This window comes from Pinus tabuliformis, chromosome X (genome assembly GCF_031772625.1).
Source record: "Pinus tabuliformis cultivar Carrire ecotype Pingquan chromosome X, CPIR1, whole genome shotgun sequence".
NCBI lineage: Eukaryota > Viridiplantae > Streptophyta > Pinopsida > Pinales > Pinaceae > Pinus > Pinus tabuliformis.
Genome location: NC_142308.1, coordinates 709,859,995 through 709,869,627, shown reverse-complemented (window position 1 = coordinate 709,869,627; position 9,633 = coordinate 709,859,995).

The window sequence follows — 9,633 nt, the reverse complement described above, 5'->3', positions numbered from 1 at the left end:
TGATAAGATGGAGGATATTGATAATATTGAGCAAATCTCCCATAAGGATTTTGTACCCCTTGTGCCCATGATTGAGATTGATACTGATTTTGAGGTTGAGGCCAAGGTTGTTGCCAAGACTTCCAATTTGGTGGGAGCTGAAATTTAAATCCTTGATTTTGTTGCCCTTGCCGAGGTCTTCTTCAAACAAAGAAAAGAGATTCTACAGAATTTGGATCCTCTTGAAAGACAACTTTAAGGCCTGGGATTAAAGGACAATCCTTGGTCTCATGACTTTCCGAGAAAATCATACATGTTTCTACAAATTTTGCATCTAAGGGACATTCTCTTAGAGCATGTTTCTTTCTACATTTTGGGCAAAAGATGGCTAAGGCATCAACTTCAGTTTTCTACTTGTTTTGAATTTTGAGGGTGTCTAGTTGTTCACTAAGGCTCCCTAGAATACCAATTTTGAACTCATCAAGCATATTGCCAATTTCTGCCCTATTTATTGTCCCAGTTGCAGATTTGTTTGCTCTAATAAGAGAAGGATCTCTAAGCCCTTTTCCAGTTTTAGATTTTCCCCTTGAGAGATGGACACATAGTTCTAATATGTCGCTTAGTGGAAGTTGAGAGATGTCTCCCTTCCCCATCATGTTTAAAATATCTATCCGTTCATCTCTAATGGCTTTCAATAAAAGGGCTTTTAAGGTTTCCTCATCTAAATTGTTCATTTTTGCTCTCTTTAAGTTGTATTGGAATCTTTCAAGCAAATCTTCTAAGTTCTCATCTTCTTTTTGCATCATTTTGAATACCTCATCCTTATGATTAGTAGGCATACAATAATCCAGATATCTATCCAAAAATGCTTGCCTCATATCATTCCAAGTCCTAATAGATTGAGTGACTAATCCCATGAACCATTTCAGAGCAACCCCTTTCAATGTTGAAGGGAACAATTTGAGTTTTTGAGAGTCTTCTAGATAGTCATAGGTTCGGCATAAGACTTCAAACTCAAATAGAAATGTTTCAGGATCCTCACTTCACAATCCATAAAAGTTTGGGAGGACAGATGGTGAAATGTTTTTCATTGTTGTATGGGTTTCTTCATCGACTATAGGGAATCCAAATGAGTTATCTCCTTCCCTATTTCCCCCATTATTACCTCTACCTCCTCCATTGTTACCTCTACCACCTCCATTATTTCCTCTACCTCTACCTCTACCCCCTCCTCCAAATAGTGTAAATTCTCCATCTTGCTCTTCTTCTGCCATGATAGTTTCCTCAGATTCCTTTGGCTCTTCTATTAATGGCTGATGAGAGAGAGTTTCTACCTCCTCTTCTTCTCTAGGTAATTCTACTTCTTCCACTACAATAGGCTCTCCTATGGAGGTGAAGAAGGGTTCTTCTCCTAGGTTAGATTTAGTAGATGAAATGGAAGAATCTTCTAATCCAGTTGCTACCCCTAGAATTCTAGGAATCCTAAGGCTGAGAGTATGAGTCTGGGATGGAGGTGTATTTTGTCTATTTCTTGAAGTAGTTGGAGTTGTTAAAATTGAACTTCTGCCCCTAGCTATAAACCTTCCCTAAGAATCTCTTTCTCTATGCGTGTCATATATATATATATATATATATATATATATATATATATATATATATATATATATATATATAGATATTTTATGATTTTTAATTGGGCTAATAATCATTTTTCTAATCTTCCAGATCACACTGGGTGCAAGAAGAGAGCATACTTAAGAAATTATTGGACTAATAATTCTCTTTTTTGATCCTCCAGATCACACTAGGTGCAAGAGGAGAGCATACTTCAAGAAATTATTAATTTTTACCCTTTTTTTTTAATGTAAGAGATAGGCTACCTAGTTACACTTCGCCTGAAATAACACCAAAATGTTTAGTCAATTTAGTGTGTCCCAAATTGCTACATAAGTTATCAATCCGTGAGTCATAAACTGATGAAGTGTAGTGCACTGTATGTGCTAGATAACCCTTTTCTTATCTCATTGTTTTCAATTTTTATCTTGTTTTGGGGTTTTGTTCTTGTTGGTCTCCTAAAGTGTTTTAATGCAAATGGAAATCCTAGTCTAAAGTTTTAAGAATACTTTTAAAGATCAAGTATGGATGTAGAATTGAAGACAAGGTTTATGCTTCTTATGGTAATTTCCAAACTTAGAACTTCAAAGATCTCAAAACATAATGTTTACAAAATCAGAACTTGAACAAGAGTGTTAAACATGCAGCTACATAAATCAAACTAAAAATGAAGTACTGAAAATGAGGTTACTTTATATTTTAAGCTTCTGTGGTAGTTTTTTGCAGTGGTATGATCCAGATTATCCACAGTTTCATGTTCATTCCGTCAACGTTTCAAACCCCAAGGACTAAATCAGAAAGGATATGAATGAAAACTTATTGAGAGAAGAGCTATAACGACCTGGGTATAAATAAACCTAGATGGTTTATTTATACCCAGGTCGTTATAGCTATTCTCTCAATAAGTTTTCATTCATATTCTTTCTGATTTAGTCCTGATGATGGACCCCCTTTGGGGTTTGAAACGTCGACGGAATGAACATGAAACTGTGGATAATCCGGATCATACCACTGCAAAATGAGGTTACTACTGCTGTCCATTCTAATTACATAATTGAAATCTAATAAACTGCTACACTCAAAACCAAAAAGTAAAGAAGCTGGAAACTAGTCAATGATTTCACCCATAATCACAATATTTCGTCAATTAACTTCTAAAACGGGGTTAAGCTAAATAATCCAAAAATATAATCATATGGCATGAAAGAATGACATTTAAATTATCTAATTTGCACTCTAATGAAAGAAAATTTAGTCAGTTCACCTATAATCACAATATTTCGTCAATTAACTTCTAAAACGGGGTTAAGCTAAAGACTCTGGAAATATCATCATATAGCATGAAAGAATTGACATCTAAACTATCTACTTGTAGACTAATGAAATCAAAATCAATTACTTCACCTACAGTCATAATAGCTCGCCAATTAACTTCTAAAACGGGGTTAAGCTAAAGGCTCTGGAGATATCATCATATAGCATGAAGAACTGATATCTAAACTATCTACTTGCAGTAAACAAATCTCACTAAATAAAAGCATAAACAACTAAAATTGAAAACTAAAGTTCAGCAGAGGAAGCAAGTCTCAAATCACCACTTGATGCAACAACTACATTAAAAATCTCGAGCATAACCTATTCTGAAATGCACTGATCAGTGTTAGTAGAAAATATAACAAGCTGCAAAAACATGTACAGGATTTAGAACGATTAAAACCATAAGCAAAACATGAGAAATGTACAGCTGAAATAAGAGAAAATATACATGAAAAACTATACAAAAGAAAAGAAGAACCTCAACCACGTAGGGGCCCTTTGCACAACTTTATATTAAAACGTTGTCACTTCAAACCACGCTTAAACAACCATGTGAAAAACAGAGCTTTTGTATTATGAAACAGAGGATATGTCTCTCAGGTACACAACAAAAAAGTAATGCTAAAACAACAGTATCAAGAAATAAGAACTAACTATCTGCATTGCAAATTCTTATATTTATAGAAGAAAATAGATAACTGTATTCTAGAGGAAATTCTTCAGCAATGGACATGTGAACAAGTCAGAATCCGAAGATTCAGCCTCTCGGATGCCATGAACAGTAAATCTACACAAAGTGGATGTTGGATTGCATTATGGATATGGCATGCAGGTGGCAAAAATGGATCCACAATTTCAGGAACGGCTTCTGGTTTCTATTACGTGCAAGCACAGAGTCCTAGTTGATGCATGACTCTTTGTTGACCACCCTTTGACCAGTACATTTCTTCACGAATTCGGCTAAGAAGATATGACCTCATCCATGTGTGGATCATTCCTTAGCTGCTCATGTGTCCCATTTCTCCTACCGACACCTGTAACCTATAGAACAATGGAAACAGCTACGAAATTGCGAGTTAGCTATGGAAAGTGGCTACGTTCCGTAGTTGATAAACAAAACCTAGATCAAATAGAACACACAATGATATAATTTGAAAATCATCAAATATACTCCTGAAATCAACATGTAACAACTTTTGATAGCTTATGAGGCATTGATATGGAAAAATAGAAGAGAGGTAGTTTTGGGGCTCAACATCACCTGAGGCAAAGGAGAAAATATGGAACTCCTTGCTATAATCTGGAATGATCAAAGTAGGAGCTTCCATAATGTCTCTCTTGATGGCTTCAAAAGATCTTGCTGCATCAGTCCATTTGATCTCTGATCCCTTTTTCAGCATGGAGGTGATATGCTTTACCAGTTCTGCAAAATTAGGGATGAACCTCATTACGAAATTTATTTTGCCCAAAAAGGATTGGATGTCCTTTTTTGATATTGGGACAGACAAAGTCTGTATTTCTTTTACTCTTTTTGGGTCAATTTTGACACCTGTATTAGAAACAATGTGACCTAACAGCTTGCCCTCTTCTAAAGCAAACTATGACTTCTTAGGATTCACTGATATCCCAAACTTTCTGCACTTCAGAAACACTTTCTTCAAATGTTGCAAATGATCCTGTTGGCTTCTGGAGTATACTGTTATATCATCTAAGTAGACAAGGACGAACTTATCCTTCTCCCCTACAAATGCTATATCCATAGCTCTCTGAAAGGTGGCTCCAACATTCATTAGCCCAAAAGGTATCTTGGAGTACATAAAAGTGCCCCAAGGAGTAGTGAATGCAGTCTTTTCTTGGTCATCTGGATGCACAACAGCCTGGTTATACCCTAAAAATCCATCCAGGAAAGACATGACTTTGGCTCCTGAGACTCTCTGCAGCAAATGCTCCATCTTGGGAAGAGGATAGTTGTCTTTCTTAGAGCATTTGTTCAGGTTCCTGAAATCAGTGCACAACCTAATTTCTCCACTTTTCTTCCTCACCACTACCAAATTGGCTACCCATTTTGAATATCTCAAAGGAACTATGATTTTGGCAGCCAACAACTTCTTGATTTCTTTTTTGATCAGAGGGAGGAGCAAAGGATTTATGGTCCTCAAATTCTGCTTGAAAGGAATGGTGTCTTTCTCCAATGGGATCTTATGTTGGATGATCTTTTTGTCATAAGTTTTGAGGTCACTGTATTCCTAGGCAAAGACATCAGCAAACTACTTCATCAAGTTGCAATATGCGGAACTCTGGGCAACAGACAAATGGGTGGACAGATTTATTTATTTTGGATGACCTGGACTCCCTATGTTATGCCTATGAACTGCAGATTGATCTTCTTTTTGGGCAACCTTATGAGGCACATCATTCTGGTCAAACAGCTTCTCTAAAGGCACTAGCCCTTTAGGTATATGATTGCTGGGCAATTGAACAATGTTGTCTTTGCCAATTTTGTTCCTTAGCTTGGGCTGGGGACATTCCTCCAATGTTTCATTCTCTTGATCAATTTTCATTTTAGAGAATTCATCAATGACTTGCAGAAACCTATTTACTTCATCATCATCGTCAGAGACTTTCCAATGCTGGACATTATCAGGCAAGGATGGTCTATTTTTTATCTGGACTTCATAAACAAATCTAGGAGGCATAGGAAGGATGAACATGCTAACAGATACAACAAGGGAATCAACAAGCTGATTTTTGGCTCTAGGAATATACGAGATACAAAAATTATCAAAAGAATCTTTGAGTCTCCATACCTCATCTTTGTATGCTTTCAGCCTTGGGTGCTTTGCTTGGAATGTTTTTTTCATTTGCTGAATGATGAGATCAACATCTCCAAACACCTTTATGCCCCTGATCCCTCTGTCTTTGGTAGCGTTTAAGCCCAATATCAGAGCCTCATACTATGATATATTGTTGGTGACCTTAAAAGTCAGCTTAAAAGACAGATGTGTGCTTTCTTGCTTTGGAGATACCAACACCACTCCGGCTCCTCCAGTTTCCCTTGAACATGCTCCATCAAAGAACATATCCCAAGCCTGATTTCCTTGCTCTTCTATGGCCTGGCATATTGGTTTCTTGAGTTGCACAGAGGCCCTTTGGGATTCTTCAATTTGGAGAATACATGCTCCAAAATTAGTTTCCACATCGTAAATGGGATGATTAGTGGGATTCTTCTCATCACTGATGATGTAGGCCAGCTATGCTTCCCTATATAGTCTTCTGCTTTCTCCTCCAAAACTTGGGACAGTGGCATAAGATAAGTCATTTTGTAATGTCCCACCCAACCTATTAATCCAACCTCGGGATAGTAGCATACCAAACTTAGGGGGGACTCTGCTACCACAATATCCATCATAGTGCTCTTCATGGGTAGCTGAGTTAGGGTAATAGCCAAGTCTTTGATTAATCCCAGACATTTCACCTTCCTTGAATAAAAGGAGAACAAGTCATGATAAGGTCTTGTGATATCAAGGCCTAACTCTTCCATGACAGCTTTGGGCATCAGATTATGGTTGGATCCTGTGTCCAATAGACAGTTGTGGAGGGTTTTGTCATGAATGGTTAAGGAGACATAAAATGATGGGGAGCTATTATCAGAGGTTTTAGTCATTGGTCTAAGCACAACTACAGGTTTATCATCTTATAAATTCACATAGTCATTGGAGGCTTGTGAGGATTTTAGCTCAAGGGCATCAAGGATAGGCTTTCTAAATACCTCACTCTTTGCAAGTTCTATCAGAGGTATAGATATTTTCAACTTCTGGACTTCTGATTCAAAAATGAAAGGGGAAAGGGACTTGTCAGGGCCTCTTACCTCTTGAGCTGGTGCTTTAAGGATGATGGGATCAACTGCTGGTCTCTTCTGTTTGCTGATCTACTGCTCTGTGGGGACAACAGCTCTTTGAGCAGGATTCTCTTTGACATTAATCGTTCTTGACCTCAAGTTGTATCTTTGCTGGTCTTCAGTTTGTAGGACAGCTTCTCTATCCCACTCTTGGCTGGTCTGGTCTTTGAGTAATGACTCTTCATAGGAAACTAATGTCAAAAAGGCAGCACTGCCCTTGTCTTCCATGCAATGAATCTCATCCTCTTCATCACACTGTTCCTCCTCCATGACTACGTTTTGAAAATGAGTCTTAACCTTTTGTTCTTCATTGGCCTCTTTTCCTCTTTGCATGATCTACAATTGTTCATTTGCTCTTCTAAATGGATTTGGATTTCTAGGAGCAAATGTGTTAGGCAGCCTTACCTTCCCAGAACTCTTCTCAACCTTCAGCTTGGATATCTCAGTAGCCAATGACTCTATCATTTTAGTCATTTTGTCTAATTTAGGCTCTGAAGATGAAGAAGAGGAGGAAGCCTCACCTCTCTACCTCCTTCTGTCAGCATGGCCTTTGAGTTTCTCTGCAGCCATGATATTGGATTCCACCTCTAAGGCTGCATCTTGCATTTCAGCTAGAGTAGCACATCTTCTTTCTCTTAACAACGTGCATAAATCAGAATCAAAGGCATTAGCATAGGTGAGTTTGGCAGAGGTGGCTGTAGTCTTCACTTCAGCTGGTATTTTGCTATACATCCGATTGAATCTCTTATTAAAATCAGACAATGACTCCCCATTTTCCCTTTTGAGTTTTCCAAACTCAGTATGGTAGTATAGCAAGTCTTTCTTATCTCCCCAGTGCTTTAAAAACACATCATCTAATGCTTCAATGTCTGCTATAGACCTAGGGGTCAGCTCTCTGAACCATTTTCTAGCCTCTCCATCAAGGCTTTGGACAAATACCCTCATCCACACATCATCTTCATCGATATCTAGGTTATCAGCATAGCTATAAAAGGACTCAAGGTGCTCTTCAGCTGTTACTCCCTCTATACCAGTGAACTTAGTCATGTATTTCTGGTATTCTCCTGCGGGCATGGCATTTAAAGGAATAGGCAAGACTAAGGGTCCATATCTAGCAGCTATGATTCTCTCCATCTTAGTGAGTTCTTGTGGGCCTGCCATGACTGGGATAGATGGAAGAGTACTGGGAGTTTGAAAAGTAGGGAGCTGAGAAATGACTGACAAGGATAAAGGAATATGATGGACTGTAGGGGAGGTTTTCTTTGGACTAAGATCCAAAGGGGAAAATTTTGAACAGGGAGCTTTATGAATCTCTGAGGGTATTTCTTCACTGACAATGCTAGGCTCTATATCTTCAAAATGAATATGCTCAGTTACAAGCCTCTCTTGCAGAGATACATAAGATTGTTTAGGCTTACCTGATCTTGATGCTCCTCTCTGAATGATCTTTCTCTGCTTAACAATCTTCTTAGGGTCAGGCATTGGGTCAACTGGTGATTTCTTAGGATTTCTCCTGGTATGCCTCACAAACTGAGCCAGAACTGTGATGTGGAGTCTCCAAAAGGTTGGTCCTCCAGTAGAGTCGCCAGATAGATGATTACAAAAAAAAATGTGTCCCAACTTTGTCTATCATCAAAGCTGTATTTGTGTCGTTCTCCCAGGGAAGCTGAGCTTCAATCTCCTCTCCCCGAAAACAGTGCCAATTATGTTAGGATTCTAAGAAACTCTCCTAGGTTGTAGCTCGTAGATGCCTGGTAACATATAAATTCAACTATTTTTGCAGGTTTAATGGAAGGACTGATGGTTTAGTTCAATCCAGATAACCACTTCTACTTTGTTTCACTCCAGACATGCGTGAACACCCCCAGACTACAAGGCTTTAGACGACCAATTGCTCACAGTTTGGGGTATTAAGTGAATATGGAGAATACTAACCACACCAGCAAATGCACAAGACCATGTGATGGCCGGCTGCAACTAGTAAAGAAGTCCGTAAATCTAATCTATTAATGCACAGACAGGATGACAACTCTCTTGCATTAGATATACAGAAACCTAGACCACCTATTCAATGATGCTTACAAGATTCTAACACAGAGATAGGATGACAACTATCTAATGTTAAACCTAAAAGATCAAGAACATAGCATATTAGGCACAGCTTGGAACAAAGGAAAATGGAAAGTGAGCAGTTAACAGGAAAAGAAGCTTGTATTAGCTGAAAATGAAGACGAGACGTTGCAAGTGAAAAAATATCTACAGTCTTCAGAAGTTGAACTTTACATCAAATGCCAACCATTAACCCTGATTACATCTTTCTTCGAGATATTTATAGATTTACATTATAAGGGCACTTGGCCATTCTAGGTATGGAGGGGTCATAATTGATCACCAACTGCATTTAACTGCTTGATGGAGTCTCTGAACGTGCTTGCTTGCTTCAGTGGAAGAATCCGATCTATTCAGGTGCTGTGCTGTCCTCTCAGGTAGTTGGAGTGCTCGTACCAGTGGGGTTCCATAACTTATAAATGCAGTCATTTGGTTGTGCTTGTCCTTTTTCCCTTTTGCCATACTATCTGTTAAACATGGTTGTTGGGGTCTGTCAGTGACTGGTACTGGTAAGCTGGTTATCTTCCTTCTCAAGCAAGCTTAGTGGTCAGGGGATGTGAAATGCATGGGCGAGTGGACGAGTTGGATGAGCGGGAAGGATGGTTGATGAGCCCCAACAATGTACAATTATTTGGGCTCATTCAACTTCCTAATTCGACTTGATCCACCATTCTCATTTGTTTATTGCATGTTTTTGATTATTTTTATGTTAATAG